Source organism: Phyllobates terribilis, unplaced genomic scaffold (assembly GCF_046119375.1).
Source record: "Phyllobates terribilis strain yellow unplaced genomic scaffold, ASM4611937v1 Scaffold_27__1_contigs__length_16484149, whole genome shotgun sequence".
Taxonomy (NCBI): Eukaryota; Metazoa; Chordata; class Amphibia; order Anura; family Dendrobatidae; genus Phyllobates; species Phyllobates terribilis.
The window spans coordinates 6304937-6321619 of record NW_027362787.1 but is presented as its reverse complement, the minus strand read 5'-3'; the positions used below and the strand labels follow the sequence as shown (position 1 = coordinate 6321619).

At 45.2% G+C, this 16683-nt stretch overlaps 11 non-coding genes and 2 pseudogenes across 11 annotated transcripts; all 13 read right to left on the bottom strand.

Moving 5' to 3' along the window:
- Positions 1 to 583: 583 nt before the first annotated feature.
- Positions 584 to 774, bottom strand: LOC141178523 (U2 spliceosomal RNA). The gene has a single exon (XR_012254800.1). It is a non-coding gene; the product is annotated as a U2 spliceosomal RNA (small nuclear RNA).
- Positions 775 to 1889: 1115 nt separating this feature from the next.
- On the bottom strand, positions 1890 to 2118 carry LOC141177991 (U2 spliceosomal RNA; annotated as a pseudogene).
- A 761-nt stretch (positions 2119 to 2879) lies between these two features.
- On the bottom strand, positions 2880 to 2971 carry LOC141178104 (U2 spliceosomal RNA; annotated as a pseudogene).
- A 1112-nt stretch (positions 2972 to 4083) lies between these two features.
- LOC141178522 (U2 spliceosomal RNA) lies at positions 4084 to 4274 on the bottom strand. Its single transcript, XR_012254799.1, has one exon. It is a non-coding gene; the product is annotated as a U2 spliceosomal RNA (small nuclear RNA).
- Positions 4275 to 5389: 1115 nt separating this feature from the next.
- Positions 5390 to 5580, bottom strand: LOC141178521 (U2 spliceosomal RNA). Its single transcript, XR_012254798.1, has one exon. It is a non-coding gene; the product is annotated as a U2 spliceosomal RNA (small nuclear RNA).
- A 1115-nt stretch (positions 5581 to 6695) lies between these two features.
- LOC141178520 (U2 spliceosomal RNA) lies at positions 6696 to 6886 on the bottom strand. Its single transcript, XR_012254797.1, has one exon. It is a non-coding gene; the product is annotated as a U2 spliceosomal RNA (small nuclear RNA).
- A 1115-nt stretch (positions 6887 to 8001) lies between these two features.
- LOC141178519 (U2 spliceosomal RNA) lies at positions 8002 to 8192 on the bottom strand. Its single transcript, XR_012254796.1, has one exon. It is a non-coding gene; the product is annotated as a U2 spliceosomal RNA (small nuclear RNA).
- A 1115-nt stretch (positions 8193 to 9307) lies between these two features.
- LOC141178517 (U2 spliceosomal RNA) lies at positions 9308 to 9498 on the bottom strand. The gene has a single exon (XR_012254795.1). It is a non-coding gene; the product is annotated as a U2 spliceosomal RNA (small nuclear RNA).
- Positions 9499 to 10613: 1115 nt separating this feature from the next.
- LOC141178516 (U2 spliceosomal RNA) lies at positions 10614 to 10804 on the bottom strand. Its single transcript, XR_012254794.1, has one exon. It is a non-coding gene; the product is annotated as a U2 spliceosomal RNA (small nuclear RNA).
- Positions 10805 to 11919: 1115 nt separating this feature from the next.
- LOC141177547 (U2 spliceosomal RNA) lies at positions 11920 to 12110 on the bottom strand. The gene has a single exon (XR_012254132.1). It is a non-coding gene; the product is annotated as a U2 spliceosomal RNA (small nuclear RNA).
- Positions 12111 to 13225: 1115 nt separating this feature from the next.
- Positions 13226 to 13416, bottom strand: LOC141177546 (U2 spliceosomal RNA). Its single transcript, XR_012254131.1, has one exon. It is a non-coding gene; the product is annotated as a U2 spliceosomal RNA (small nuclear RNA).
- A 1115-nt stretch (positions 13417 to 14531) lies between these two features.
- LOC141178515 (U2 spliceosomal RNA) lies at positions 14532 to 14722 on the bottom strand. The gene has a single exon (XR_012254793.1). It is a non-coding gene; the product is annotated as a U2 spliceosomal RNA (small nuclear RNA).
- A 1115-nt stretch (positions 14723 to 15837) lies between these two features.
- Positions 15838 to 16028, bottom strand: LOC141177379 (U2 spliceosomal RNA). The gene has a single exon (XR_012253979.1). It is a non-coding gene; the product is annotated as a U2 spliceosomal RNA (small nuclear RNA).
- Positions 16029 to 16683: the final 655 nt, after the last annotated feature.

Below are 16683 nucleotides of genomic sequence, written 5' to 3'. Positions count from 1 at the left end.
AGACTAATCAACCAAACTTTTTGGGTTGGGTTCTCTTTTATAGTCTGCAGGCATTAAATGAAAGAAGTCAGTGTTCCAGCAGAAGGAGACAACGTTTCAGAAAAGGCATTGTAGCAAACCAAAAAAGAAATTTTAAGCGCAGCAGAGTAACCAGCGCACATACCTGTTAGCTCAGGTGAGTTTAAAAGGCTGCTGTTGATAACAAGGGCATTTGCTAAATAGATGGTGTGTGTGCAACAATATACTGAAAGGTCAATTATATTGTGCAGCTTATCTCACCACCTGTAGTTATTTAGGTGAAAGCTCCAAAATGCTTGCCTAATATGTCTGTTTATCCAAAAGGAAGTAAAAAGGGAGAGCTAGAAAGATAGCATTGCATCACATTACATGGCAATGCAATGCACAGTTGCTGAAGTTGAACCAAAATGAGCTTGTAATCTGGCTTCTGCAACTTTGAACATGAAAAATCCAATGAGGAGAAGAAAAGCAAAGCCAAAGAGTCCATCCCAAAATCCGACAAACAAGCAAAATGAACAAAAAACATTGAATTCAATTCTTTCTGATTTTAGAAACTGCATTAAAGAAGGGGTGCACCGGTCCTGGAGATACTGCAATACCAGGTCAATGCGTGGAGTGGACAGAGCAAGCTCTTTTTCCATCTCCCTGTTCTAAAAATCCATTTAATATATGGTCCCCAGATAGGGGACGTATCAGATATTAAACTGATAAGAACAGATACTACACTTGATCTTAGCCAAAAGGCCGAGAAGCGATAACCAGAATTGGTTTCAAACTACGGAGCCACCCAAGGATCCTGAAAAGTCCATTTGTGGAGATGAGCTCCTGGACTCCCGTTAAGAAGACATGTTGTCAACCTCTAGATCCCTTACATGCCTGCACTTTTCGGCTTGCTGCTGCTGCAATCCACGCGTTTTAGATCTGCATAACTCCACCTCTTTAAACACAGCACCTTCACCCCCTGCTGTTCCCACCCGCCTCAACACCGTTGGAAGGGAGGAGAACCAATTAAGGCGGGGGGTGGGGTGGAACGAGCAGCTGTCTACCCTTAGCAGGAGGGCTCCTGATTACATACCTCTCCTGCTGCTGCTGCTGCTGGCTGTCCAGCAGCAGACTGAAGGTGGCTGCTGCTGTGCACAGGTATATAAAGGCTCAGAGCCTATTATGACACGCGCAGCCAGCGTTCCATTGCCACATTCCATCTACTGCAGGCAGGATACCTGGCTGGCTGAATGTCGCTGAGAAGCTCACAGAGACCGCCATAAGCAACAGTTTAACAGAATGCCACAGACTAATCAACCAAACTTTTTGGGTTGGGTTCTCTTTTATAGTCTGCAGGCATTAAATGAAAGAAGTCAGTGTTCCAGCAGAAGGAGACAACGTTTCAGAAAAGGCATTGTAGCAAACCAAAAAAGAAATTTTAAGCGCAGCAGAGTAACCAGCGCACATACCTGTTAGCTCAGGTGAGTTTAAAAGGCTGCTGTTGATAACAAGGGCATTTGCTAAATAGATGGTGTGTGTGCAACAATATACTGAAAGGTCAATTATATTGTGCAGCTTATCTCACCACCTGTAGTTATTTAGGTGAAAGCTCCAAAATGCTTGCCTAATATGTCTGTTTATCCAAAAGGAAGTAAAAAGGGAGAGCTAGAAAGATAGCATTGCATCACATTACATGGCAATGCAATGCACAGTTGCTGAAGTTGAACCAAAATGAGCTTGTAATCTGGCTTCTGCAACTTTGAACATGAAAAATCCAATGAGGAGAAGAAAAGCAAAGCCAAAGAGTCCATCCCAAAATCCGACAAACAAGCAAAATGAACAAAAAACATTGAATTCAATTCTTTCTGATTTTAGAAACTGCATTAAAGAAGGGGTGCACCGGTCCTGGAGATACTGCAATACCAGGTCAATGCGTGGAGTGGACAGAGCAAGCTCTTTTTCCATCTCCCTGTTCTAAAAATCCATTTAATATATGGTCCCCAGATAGGGGACGTATCAGATATTAAACTAATAAGAACAGATTTTTTTTTTTTTTTTTTTCTTTTTTTTTTTTTTAGCCCGAATTCGTGTACAAAACCCGAGTGCGCTTAAAAAAGTGACAAGTGCCACAAAAAAAAGTGCACTAGGATGCTGGTCTTCTTGAAACCCTCTCCAAAAGGAGAAGGGTCCCCCAAACCATTCCCCGTCCCTCCGAGCCAAAAGGCCACAGCGAGGAACAGGGACAAAAAGCCACCTCCAGCCGAAGCCAGAGGCGACCCAATCTTACCCCCAGCACCTGCCCGAGTTCTCACCCGAGCAAGGCACTGGGAGCCAAAGACTGTGCTCCCCTCCCGGAAGAGGGGAGCCAACAACGCTCTCCTCCCGAAAGAGGAGAGCCAGGGGGGTTCAGGGGGGAGCGGAACCTGATGGCCACACACTCCCCCCCTAGACCTGCCAAGAGAGGAACCCGTAAGGGAACCGCATCCCGACAAAATCCTAGTAGGACGTGACACACGTGAATAAGTGGACACACAGTGACAAAGAAATTAAATAAATAGTGAAGGTTTCACAGTATAATACTGCCCGGACCTTCGACCGGGAATTGAAAAATTCCCCATCCTAAGGCCAGAAGGCCCGGAATAAGGGTGTGTGCGAAGAAAGAAAATTTGAAGTGCTTGTGCAAATGTGCCATAAACTCAAGTGGGGTTCCCAATCCCAGTGAGTTAAGGCACCCCAGGGTCACCACTCCTGGGGCACTTCACACTTCGGGCTTTCGATCTTCCCCGGCCCAATGGCGTCGATCCTGGGGGGCCATGCTTTCCACCAGATGACTATATTAGCCACCTGGCGTACTAACAAGCGCCTAAACCCCAGTGTGCATAATGTATCAATCTACTAGGGCGGCCAACATCCAAAACCGCCTTTTCAAAAGATACTACACTTGATCTTAGCCAAAAGGCCGAGAAGCGATAACCAGAATTGGTTTCAAACTACGGAGCCACCCAAGGATCCTGAAAAGTCCATTTGTGGAGATGAGCTCCTGGACTCCCGTTAAGAAGACATGTTGTCAACCTCTAGATCCCTTACATGCCTGCACTTTTCGGCTTGCTGCTGCTGCAATCCACGCGTTTTAGATCTGCATAACTCCACCTCTTTAAACACAGCACCTTCACCCCCTGCTGTTCCCACCCGCCTCAACACCGTTGGAAGGGAGGAGAACCAATTAAGGCGGGGGGTGGGGTGGAACGAGCAGCTGTCTACCCTTAGCAGGAGGGCTCCTGATTACATACCTCTCCTGCTGCTGCTGCTGGCTGTCCAGCAGCAGACTGAAGGTGGCTGCTGCTGTGCACAGGTATATAAAGGCTCAGAGCCTATTATGACACGCGCAGCCAGCGTTCCATTGCCACATTCCATCTACTGCAGGCAGGATACCTGGCTGGCTGAATGTCGCTGAGAAGCTCACAGAGACCGCCATAAGCAACAGTTTAACAGAATGCCACAGACTAATCAACCAAACTTTTTGGGTTGGGTTCTCTTTTATAGTCTGCAGGCATTAAATGAAAGAAGTCAGTGTTCCAGCAGAAGGAGACAACGTTTCAGAAAAGGCATTGTAGCAAACCAAAAAAGAAATTTTAAGCGCAGCAGAGTAACCAGCGCACATACCTGTTAGCTCAGGTGAGTTTAAAAGGCTGCTGTTGATAACAAGGGCATTTGCTAAATAGATGGTGTGTGTGCAACAATATACTGAAAGGTCAATTATATTGTGCAGCTTATCTCACCACCTGTAGTTATTTAGGTGAAAGCTCCAAAATGCTTGCCTAATATGTCTGTTTATCCAAAAGGAAGTAAAAAGGGAGAGCTAGAAAGATAGCATTGCATCACATTACATGGCAATGTAATGCACAGTTGCTGAAGTTGAACCAAAATGAGCTTGTAATCTGGCTTCTGCAACTTTGAACATGAAAAATCCAATGAGGAGAAGAAAAGCAAAGCCAAAGAGTCCATCCCAAAATCCGACAAACAAGCAAAATGAACAAAAAACATTGAATTCAATTCTTTCTGATTTTAGAAACTGCATTAAAGAAGGGGTGCACCGGTCCTGGAGATACTGCAATACCAGGTCAATGCGTGGAGTGGACAGAGCAAGCTCTTTTTCCATCTCCCTGTTCTAAAAATCCATTTAATATATGGTCCCCAGATAGGGGACGTATCAGATATTAAACTGATAAGAACAGATACTACACTTGATCTTAGCCAAAAGGCCGAGAAGCGATAACCAGAATTGGTTTCAAACTACGGAGCCACCCAAGGATCCTGAAAAGTCCATTTGTGGAGATGAGCTCCTGGACTCCCGTTAAGAAGACATGTTGTCAACCTCTAGATCCCTTACATGCCTGCACTTTTCGGCTTGCTGCTGCTGCAATCCACGCGTTTTAGATCTGCATAACTCCACCTCTTTAAACACAGCACCTTCACCCCCTGCTGTTCCCACCCGCCTCAACACCGTTGGAAGGGAGGAGAACCAATTAAGGCGGGGGGTGGGGTGGAACGAGCAGCTGTCTACCCTTAGCAGGAGGGCTCCTGATTACATACCTCTCCTGCTGCTGCTGCTGCTGGCTGTCCAGCAGCAGACTGAAGGTGGCTGCTGCTGTGCACAGGTATATAAAGGCTCAGAGCCTATTATGACACGCGCAGCCAGCGTTCCATTGCCACATTCCATCTACTGCAGGCAGGATACCTGGCTGGCTGAATGTCGCTGAGAAGCTCACAGAGACCGCCATAAGCAACAGTTTAACAGAATGCCACAGACTAATCAACCAAACTTTTTGGGTTGGGTTCTCTTTTATAGTCTGCAGGCATTAAATGAAAGAAGTCAGTGTTCCAGCAGAAGGAGACAACGTTTCAGAAAAGGCATTGTAGCAAACCAAAAAAGAAATTTTAAGCGCAGCAGAGTAACCAGCGCACATACCTGTTAGCTCAGGTGAGTTTAAAAGGCTGCTGTTGATAACAAGGGCATTTGCTAAATAGATGGTGTGTGTGCAACAATATACTGAAAGGTCAATTATATTGTGCAGCTTATCTCACCACCTGTAGTTATTTAGGTGAAAGCTCCAAAATGCTTGCCTAATATGTCTGTTTATCCAAAAGGAAGTAAAAAGGGAGAGCTAGAAAGATAGCATTGCATCACATTACATGGCAATGCAATGCACAGTTGCTGAAGTTGAACCAAAATGAGCTTGTAATCTGGCTTCTGCAACTTTGAACATGAAAAATCCAATGAGGAGAAGAAAAGCAAAGCCAAAGAGTCCATCCCAAAATCCGACAAACAAGCAAAATGAACAAAAAACATTGAATTCAATTCTTTCTGATTTTAGAAACTGCATTAAAGAAGGGGTGCACCGGTCCTGGAGATACTGCAATACCAGGTCAATGCGTGGAGTGGACAGAGCAAGCTCTTTTTCCATCTCCCTGTTCTAAAAATCCATTTAATATATGGTCCCCAGATAGGGGACGTATCAGATATTAAACTGATAAGAACAGATACTACACTTGATCTTAGCCAAAAGGCCGAGAAGCGATAACCAGAATTGGTTTCAAACTACGGAGCCACCCAAGGATCCTGAAAAGTCCATTTGTGGAGATGAGCTCCTGGACTCCCGTTAAGAAGACATGTTGTCAACCTCTAGATCCCTTACATGCCTGCACTTTTCGGCTTGCTGCTGCTGCAATCCACGCGTTTTAGATCTGCATAACTCCACCTCTTTAAACACAGCACCTTCACCCCCTACTGTTCCCACCCGCCTCAACACCGATGGAAGGGAGGAGAACCAATTAAGGCGGGGGGTGGGGTGGAACGAGCAGCTGTCTACCCTTAGCAGGAGGGCTCCTGATTACATACCTCTCCTGCTGCTGCTGCTGCTGGCTGTCCAGCAGCAGACTGAAGGTGGCTGCTGCTGTGCACAGGTATATAAAGGCTCAGAGCCTATTATGACACGCGCAGCCAGCGTTCCATTGCCACATTCCATCTACTGCAGGCAGGATACCTGGCTGGCTGAATGTCGCTGAGAAGCTCACAGAGACCGCCATAAGCAACAGTTTAACAGAATGCCACAGACTAATCAACCAAACTTTTTGGGTTGGGTTCTCTTTTATAGTCTGCAGGCATTAAATGAAAGAAGTCAGTGTTCCAGCAGAAGGAGACAACGTTTCAGAAAAGGCATTGTAGCAAACCAAAAAAGAAATTTTAAGCGCAGCAGAGTAACCAGCGCACATACCTGTTAGCTCAGGTGAGTTTAAAAGGCTGCTGTTGATAACAAGGGCATTTGCTAAATAAATGGTGTGTGTGCAACAATATACTGAAAGGTCAATTATATTGTGCAGCTTATCTCACCACCTGTAGTTATTTAGGTGAAAGCTCCAAAATGCTTGCCTAATATGTCTGTTTATCCAAAAGGAAGTAAAAAGGGAGAGCTAGAAAGATAGCATTGCATCACATTACATGGCAATGCAATGCACAGTTGCTGAAGTTGAACCAAAATGAGCTTGTAATCTGGCTTCTGCAACTTTGAACATGAAAAATCCAATGAGGAGAAGAAAAGCAAAGCCAAAGAGTCCATCCCAAAATCCGACAAACAAGCAAAATGAACAAAAAACATTGAATTCAATTCTTTCTGATTTTAGAAACTGCATTAAAGAAGGGGTGCACCGGTCCTGGAGATACTGCAATACCAGGTCAATGCGTGGAGTGGACAGAGCAAGCTCTTTTTCCATCTCCCTGTTCTAAAAATCCATTTAATATATGGTCCCCAGATAGGGGACGTATCAGATATTAAACTGATAAGAACAGATACTACACTTGATCTTAGCCAAAAGGCCGAGAAGCGATAACCAGAATTGGTTTCAAACTACGGAGCCACCCAAGGATCCTGAAAAGTCCATTTGTGGAGATGAGCTCCTGGACTCCCGTTAAGAAGACATGTTGTCAACCTCTAGATCCCTTACATGCCTGCACTTTTCGGCTTGCTGCTGCTGCAATCCACGCGTTTTAGATCTGCATAACTCCACCTCTTTAAACACAGCACCTTCACCCCCTGCTGTTCCCACCCGCCTCAACACCGTTGGAAGGGAGGAGAACCAATTAAGGCGGGGGGTGGGGTGGAACGAGCAGCTGTCTACCCTTAGCAGGAGGGCTCCTGATTACATACCTCTCCTGCTGCTGCTGCTGCTGGCTGTCCAGCAGCAGACTGAAGGTGGCTGCTGCTGTGCACAGGTATATAAAGGCTCAGAGCCTATTATGACACACGCAGCCAGCGTTCCATTGCCACATTCCATCTACTGCAGGCAGGATACCTGGCTGGCTGAATGTCGCTGAGAAGCTCACAGAGACCGCCATAAGCAACAGTTTAACAGAATGCCACAGACTAATCAACCAAACTTTTTGGGTTGGGTTCTCTTTTATAGTCTGCAGGCATTAAATGAAAGAAGTCAGTGTTCCAGCAGAAGGAGACAACGTTTCAGAAAAGGCATTGTAGCAAACCAAAAAAGAAATTTTAAGCGCAGCAGAGTAACCAGCGCACATACCTGTTAGCTCAGGTGAGTTTAAAAGGCTGCTGTTGATAACAAGGGCATTTGCTAAATAGATGGTGTGTGTGCAACAATATACTGAAAGGTCAATTATATTGTGCAGCTTATCTCACCACCTGTAGTTAATTAGGTGAAAGCTCCAAAATGCTTGCCTAATATGTCTGTTTATCCAAAAGGAAGTAAAAAGGGAGAGCTAGAAAGATAGCATTGCATCACATTACATGGCAATGCAATGCACAGTTGCTGAAGTTGAACCAAAATGAGCTTGTAATCTGGCTTCTGCAACTTTGAACATGAAAAATCCAATGAGGAGAAGAAAAGCAAAGCCAAAGAGTCCATCCCAAAATCCGACAAACAAGCAAAATGAACAAAAAACATTGAATTCAATTCTTTCTGATTTTAGAAACTGCATTAAAGAAGGGGTGCACCGGTCCTGGAGATACTGCAATACCAGGTCAATGCGTGGAGTGGACAGAGCAAGCTCTTTTTCCATCTCCCTGTTCTAAAAATCCATTTAATATATGGTCCCCAGATAGGGGACGTATCAGATATTAAACTGATAAGAACAGATACTACACTTGATCTTAGCCAAAAGGCCGAGAAGCGATAACCAGAATTGGTTTCAAACTACGGAGCCACCCAAGGATCCTGAAAAGTCCATTTGTGGAGATGAGCTCCTGGACTCCCGTTAAGAAGACATGTTGTCAACCTCTAGATCCCTTACATGCCTGCACTTTTCGGCTTGCTGCTGCTGCAATCCACGCGTTTTAGATCTGCATAACTCCACCTCTTTAAACACAGCACCTTCACCCCCTGCTGTTCCCACCCGCCTCAACACCGTTGGAAGGGAGGAGAACCAATTAAGGCGGGGGGTGGGGTGGAACGAGCAGCTGTCTACCCTTAGCAGGAGGGCTCCTGATTACATACCTCTCCTGCTGCTGCTGCTGCTGGCTGTCCAGCAGCAGACTGAAGGTGGCTGCTGCTGTGCACAGGTATATAAAGGCTCAGAGCCTATTATGACACGCGCAGCCAGCGTTCCATTGCCACATTCCATCTACTGCAGGCAGGATACCTGGCTGGCTGAATGTCGCTGAGAAGCTCACAGAGACCGCCATAAGCAACAGTTTAACAGAATGCCACAGACTAATCAACCAAACTTTTTGGGTTGGGTTCTCTTTTATAGTCTGCAGGCATTAAATGAAAGAAGTCAGTGTTCCAGCAGAAGGAGACAACGTTTCAGAAAAGGCATTGTAGCAAACCAAAAAAGAAATTTTAAGCGCAGCAGAGTAACCAGCGCACATACCTGTTAGCTCAGGTGAGTTTAAAAGGCTGCTGTTGATAACAAGGGCATTTGCTAAATAGATGGTGTGTGTGCAACAATATACTGAAAGGTCAATTATATTGTGCAGCTTATCTCACCACCTGTAGTTAATTAGGTGAAAGCTCCAAAATGCTTGCCTAATATGTCTGTTTATCCAAAAGGAAGTAAAAAGGGAGAGCTAGAAAGATAGCATTGCATCACATTACATGGCAATGCAATGCACAGTTGCTGAAGTTGAACCAAAATGAGCTTGTAATCTGGCTTCTGCAACTTTGAACATGAAAAATCCAATGAGGAGAAGAAAAGCAAAGCCAAAGAGTCCATCCCAAAATCCGACAAACAAGCAAAATGAACAAAAAACATTGAATTCAATTCTTTCTGATTTTAGAAACTGCATTAAAGAAGGGGTGCACCGGTCCTGGAGATACTGCAATACCAGGTCAATGCGTGGAGTGGACAGAGCAAGCTCTTTTTCCATCTCCCTGTTCTAAAAATCCATTTAATATATGGTCCCCAGATAGGGGACGTATCAGATATTAAACTGATAAGAACAGATACTACACTTGATCTTAGCCAAAAGGCCGAGAAGCGATAACCAGAATTGGTTTCAAACTACGGAGCCACCCAAGGATCCTGAAAAGTCCATTTGTGGAGATGAGCTCCTGGACTCCCGTTAAGAAGACATGTTGTCAACCTCTAGATCCCTTACATGCCTGCACTTTTCGGCTTGCTGCTGCTGCAATCCACGCGTTTTAGATCTGCATAACTCCACCTCTTTAAACACAGCACCTTCACCCCCTGCTGTTCCCACCCGCCTCAACACCGTTGGAAGGGAGGAGAACCAATTAAGGCGGGGGGTGGGGTGGAACGAGCAGCTGTCTACCCTTAGCAGGAGGGCTCCTGATTACATACCTCTCCTGCTGCTGCTGCTGCTGGCTGTCCAGCAGCAGACTGAAGGTGGCTGCTGCTGTGCACAGGTATATAAAGGCTCAGAGCCTATTATGACACGCGCAGCCAGCGTTCCATTGCCACATTCCATCTACTGCAGGCAGGATACCTGGCTGGCTGAATGTCGCTGAGAAGCTCACAGAGACCGCCATAAGCAACAGTTTAACAGAATGCCACAGACTAATCAACCAAACTTTTTGGGTTGGGTTCTCTTTTATAGTCTGCAGGCATTAAATGAAAGAAGTCAGTGTTCCAGCAGAAGGAGACAACGTTTCAGAAAAGGCATTGTAGCAAACCAAAAAAGAAATTTTAAGCGCAGCAGAGTAACCAGCGCACATACCTGTTAGCTCAGGTGAGTTTAAAAGGCTGCTGTTGATAACAAGGGCATTTGCTAAATAGATGGTGTGTGTGCAACAATATACTGAAAGGTCAATTATATTGTGCAGCTTATCTCACCACCTGTAGTTATTTAGGTGAAAGCTCCAAAATGCTTGCCTAATATGTCTGTTTATCCAAAAGGAAGTAAAAAGGGAGAGCTAGAAAGATAGCATTGCATCACATTACATGGCAATGCAATGCACAGTTGCTGAAGTTGAACCAAAATGAGCTTGTAATCTGGCTTCTGCAACTTTGAACATGAAAAATCCAATGAGGAGAAGAAAAGCAAAGCCAAAGAGTCCATCCCAAAATCCGACAAACAAGCAAAATGAACAAAAAACATTGAATTCAATTCTTTCTGATTTTAGAAACTGCATTAAAGAAGGGGTGCACCGGTCCTGGAGATACTGCAATACCAGGTCAATGCGTGGAGTGGACAGAGCAAGCTCTTTTTCCATCTCCCTGTTCTAAAAATCCATTTAATATATGGTCCCCAGATAGGGGACGTATCAGATATTAAACTGATAAGAACAGATACTACACTTGATCTTAGCCAAAAGGCCGAGAAGCGATAACCAGAATTGGTTTCAAACTACGGAGCCACCCAAGGATCCTGAAAAGTCCATTTGTGGAGATGAGCTCCTGGACTCCCGTTAAGAAGACATGTTGTCAACCTCTAGATCCCTTACATGCCTGCACTTTTCGGCTTGCTGCTGCTGCAATCCACGCGTTTTAGATCTGCATAACTCCACCTCTTTAAACACAGCACCTTCACCCCCTGCTGTTCCCACCCGCCTCAACACCGTTGGAAGGGAGGAGAACCAATTAAGGCGGGGGGTGGGGTGGAACGAGCAGCTGTCTACCCTTAGCAGGAGGGCTCCTGATTACATACCTCTCCTGCTGCTGCTGCTGCTGGCTGTCCAGCAGCAGACTGAAGGTGGCTGCTGCTGTGCACAGGTATATAAAGGCTCAGAGCCTATTATGATACGCGCAGCCAGCGTTCCATTGCCACATTCCATCTACTGCAGGCAGGATACCTGGCTGGCTGAATGTCGCTGAGAAGCTCACAGAGACCGCCATAAGCAACAGTTTAACAGAATGCCACAGACTAATCAACCAAACTTTTTGGGTTGGGTTCTCTTTTATAGTCTGCAGGCATTAAATGAAAGAAGTCAGTGTTCCAGCAGAAGGAGACAACGTTTCAGAAAAGGCATTGTAGCAAACCAAAAAAGAAATTTTAAGCGCAGCAGAGTAACCAGCGCATATACCTGTTAGCTCAGGTGAGTTTAAAAGGCTGCTGTTGATAACAAGGGCATTTGCTAAATAGATGGTGTGTGTGCAACAATATACTGAAAGGTCAATTATATTGTGCAGCTTATCTCACCACCTGTAGTTATTTAGGTGAAAGCTCCAAAATGCTTGCCTAATATGTCTGTTTATCCAAAAGGAAGTAAAAAGGGAGAGCTAGAAAGATAGCATTGCATCACATTACATGGCAATGCAATGCACAGTTGCTGAAGTTGAACCAAAATGAGCTTGTAATCTGGCTTCTGCAACTTTGAACATGAAAAATCCAATGAGGAGAAGAAAAGCAAAGCCAAAGAGTCCATCCCAAAATCCGACAAACAAGCAAAATGAACAAAAAACATTGAATTCAATTCTTTCTGATTTTAGAAACTGCATTAAAGAAGGGGTGCACCGGTCCTGGAGATACTGCAATACCAGGTCAATTCGTGGAGTGGACAGAGCAAGCTCTTTTTCCATCTCCCTGTTCTAAAAATCCATTTAATATATGGTCCCCAGATAGGGGACGTATCAGATATTAAACTGATAAGAACAGATACTACACTTGATCTTAGCCAAAAGGCCGAGAAGCGATAACCAGAATTGGTTTCAAACTACGGAGCCACCCAAGGATCCTGAAAAGTCCATTTGTGGAGATGAGCTCCTGGACTCCCGTTAAGAAGACATGTTGTCAACCTCTAGATCCCTTACATGCCTGCACTTTTCGGCTTGCTGCTGCTGCAATCCACGCGTTTTAGATCTGCATAACTCCACCTCTTTAAACACAGCACCTTCACCCCCTGCTGTTCCCACCCGCCTCAACACCGTTGGAAGGGAGGAGAACCAATTAAGGCGGGGGGTGGGGTGGAACGAGCAGCTGTCTACCCTTAGCAGGAGGGCTCCTGATTACATACCTCTCCTGCTGCTGCTGCTGCTGGCTGTCCAGCAGCAGACTGAAGGTGGCTGCTGCTGTGCACAGGTATATAAAGGCTCAGAGCCTATTATGATACGCGCAGCCAGCGTTCCATTGCCACATTCCATCTACTGCAGGCAGGATACCTGGCTGGCTGAATGTCGCTGAGAAGCTCACAGAGACCGCCATAAGCAACAGTTTAACAGAATGCCACAGACTAATCAACCAAACTTTTTGGGTTGGGTTCTCTTTTATAGTCTGCAGGCATTAAATGAAAGAAGTCAGTGTTCCAGCAGAAGGAGACAACGTTTCAGAAAAGGCATTGTAGCAAACCAAAAAAGAAATTTTAAGCGCAGCAGAGTAACCAGCGCACATACCTGTTAGCTCAGGTGAGTTTAAAAGGCTGCTGTTGATAACAAGGGCATTTGCTAAATAGATGGTGTGTGTGCAACAATATACTGAAAGGTCAATTATATTGTGCAGCTTATCTCACCACCTGTAGTTATTTAGGTGAAAGCTCCAAAATGCTTGCCTAATATGTCTGTTTATCCAAAAGGAAGTAAAAAGGGAGAGCTAGAAAGATAGCATTGCATCACATTACATGGCAATGCAATGCACAGTTGCTGAAGTTGAACCAAAATGAGCTTGTAATCTGGCTTCTGCAACTTTGAACATGAAAAATCCAATGAGGAGAAGAAAAGCAAAGCCAAAGAGTCCATCCCAAAATCCGACAAACAAGCAAAATGAACAAAAAACATTGAATTCAATTCTTTCTGATTTTAGAAACTGCATTAAAGAAGGGGTGCACCGGTCCTGGAGATACTGCAATACCAGGTCAATTCGTGGAGTGGACAGAGCAAGCTCTTTTTCCATCTCCCTGTTCTAAAAATCCATTTAATATATGGTCCCCAGATAGGGGACGTATCAGATATTAAACTGATAAGAACAGATACTACACTTGATCTTAGCCAAAAGGCCGAGAAGCGATAACCAGAATTGGTTTCAAACTACGGAGCCACCCAAGGATCCTGAAAAGTCCATTTGTGGAGATGAGCTCCTGGACTCCCGTTAAGAAGACATGTTGTCAACCTCTAGATCCCTTACATGCCTGCACTTTTCGGCTTGCTGCTGCTGCAATCCACGCGTTTTAGATCTGCATAACTCCACCTCTTTAAACACAGCACCTTCACCCCCTGCTGTTCCCACCCGCCTCAACACCGTTGGAAGGGAGGAGAACCAATTAAGGCGGGGGGTGGGGTGGAACGAGCAGCTGTCTACCCTTAGCAGGAGGGCTCCTGATTACATACCTCTCCTGCTGCTGCTGCTGCTGGCTGTCCAGCAGCAGACTGAAGGTGGCTGCTGCTGTGCACAGGTATATAAAGGCTCAGAGCCTATTATGACACGCGCAGCCAGCGTTCCATTGCCACATTCCATCTACTGCAGGCAGGATACCTGGCTGGCTGAATGTCGCTGAGAAGCTCACAGAGACCGCCATAAGCAACAGTTTAACAGAATGCCACAGACTAATCAACCAAACTTTTTGGGTTGGGTTCTCTTTTATAGTCTGCAGGCATTAAATGAAAGAAGTCAGTGTTCCAGCAGAAGGAGACAACGTTTCAGAAAAGGCATTGTAGCAAACCAAAAAAGAAATTTTAAGCGCAGCAGAGTAACCAGCGCACATACCTGTTAGCTCAGGTGAGTTTAAAAGGCTGCTGTTGATAACAAGGGCATTTGCTAAATAGATGGTGTGTGTGCAACAATATACTGAAAGGTCAATTATATTGTGCAGCTTATCTCACCACCTGTAGTTATTTAGGTGAAAGCTCCAAAATGCTTGCCTAATATGTCTGTTTATCCAAAAGGAAGTAAAAAGGGAGAGCTAGAAAGATAGCATTGCATCACATTACATGGCAATGCAATGCACAGTTGCTGAAGTTGAACCAAAATGAGCTTGTAATCTGGCTTCTGCAACTTTGAACATGAAAAATCCAATGAGGAGAAGAAAAGCAAAGCCAAAGAGTCCATCCCAAAATCCGACAAACAAGCAAAATGAACAAAAAACATTGAATTCAATTCTTTCTGATTTTAGAAACTGCATTAAAGAAGGGGTGCACCGGTCCTGGAGATACTGCAATACCAGGTCAATGCGTGGAGTGGACAGAGCAAGCTCTTTTTCCATCTCCCTGTTCTAAAAATCCATTTAATATATGGTCCCCAGATAGGGGACGTATCAGATATTAAACTGATAAGAACAGATACTACACTTGATCTTAGCCAAAAGGCCGAGAAGCGATAACCAGAATTGGTTTCAAACTACGGAGCCACCCAAGGATCCTGAAAAGTCCATTTGTGGAGATGAGCTCCTGGACTCCCGTTAAGAAGACATGTTGTCAACCTCTAGATCCCTTACATGCCTGCACTTTTCGGCTTGCTGCTGCTGCAATCCACGCGTTTTAGATCTGCATAACTCCACCTCTTTAAACACAGCACCTTCACCCCCTGCTGTTCCCACCCGCCTCAACACCGTTGGAAGGGAGGAGAACCAATTAAGGCGGGGGGTGGGGTGGAACGAGCAGCTGTCTACCCTTAGCAGGAGGGCTCCTGATTACATACCTCTCCTGCTGCTGCTGCTGCTGGCTGTCCAGCAGTAGACTGAAGGTGGCTGCTGCTGTGCACAGGTATATAAAGGCTCAGAGCCTATTATGACACGCGCAGCCAGCGTTCCATTGCCACATTCCATCTACTGCAGGCAGGATACCTGGCTGGCTGAATGTCGCTGAGAAGCTCACAGAGACCGCCATAAGCAACAGTTTAACAGAATGCCACAGACTAATCAACCAAACTTTTTGGGTTGGGTTCTCTTTTATAGTCTGCAGGCATTAAATGAAAGAAGTCAGTGTTCCAGCAGAAGGAGACAACGTTTCAGAAAAGGCATTGTAGCAAACCAAAAAAGAAATTTTAAGCGCAGCAGAGTAACCAGCGCACATACCTGTTAGCTCAGGTGAGTTTAAAAGGCTGCTGTTGATAACAAGGGCATTTGCTAAATAGATGGTGTGTGTGCAACAATATACTGAAAGGTCAATTATATTGTGCAGCTTATCTCACCACCTGTAGTTATTTAGGTGAAAGCTCCAAAATGCTTGCCTAATATGTCTGTTTATCCAAAAGGAAGTAAAAAGGGAGAGCTAGAAAGATAGCATTGCATCACATTACATGGCAATGCAATGCACAGTTGCTGAAGTTGAACCAAAATGAGCTTGTAATCTGGCTTCTGCAACTTTGAACATGAAAAATCCAATGAGGAGAAGAAAAGCAAAGCCAAAGAGTCCATCCCAAAATCCGACAAACAAGCAAAATGAACAAAAAACATTGAATTCAATTCTTTCTGATTTTAGAAACTGCATTAAAGAAGGGGTGCACCGGTCCTGGAGATACTGCAATACCAGGTCAATGCGTGGAGTGGACAGAGCAAGCTCTTTTTCCATCTCCCTGTTCTAAAAATCCATTTAATATATGGTCCCCAGATAGGGGACGTATCAGATATTAAACTGATAAGAACAGATACTACACTTGATCTTAGCCAAAAGGCTGAGAAGCGATAACCAGAATTGGTTTCAAACTACGGAGCCACCCAAGGATCCTGAAAAGTCCATTTGTGGAGATGAGCTCCTGGACTCCCGTTAAGAAGACATGTTGTCAACCTCTAGATCCCTTACATGCCTGCACTTTTCGGCTTGCTGCTGCTGCAATCCACGCGTTTTAGATCTGCATAACTCCACCTCTTTAAACACAGCACCTTCACCCCCTGCTGTTCCCACCCGCCTCAACACCGTTGGAAGGGAGGAGAACCAATTAAGGCGGGGGGTGGGGTGGAACGAGCAGCTGTCTACCCTTAGCAGGAGGGCTCCTGATTACATACCTCTCCTGCTGCTGCTGCTGCTGGCTGTCCAGCAGCAGACTGAAGGTGGCTGCTGCTGTGCACAGGTATATAAAGGCTCAGAGCCTATTATGACACGCGCAGCCAGCGTTCCATTGCCACATTCCATCTACTGCAGGCAGGATACCTGGCTGGCTGAATGTCGCTGAGAAGCTCACAGAGACCGCCATAAGCAACAGTTTAACAGAATGCCACAGACTAATCAACCAAACTTTTTGGGTTGGGTTCTCTTTTATAGTCTGCAGGCATTAAATGAAAGAAGTCAGTGTTCCAGCAGAAGGAGACAACGTTTCAGAAAAGGCATTGTAGCAAACCAAA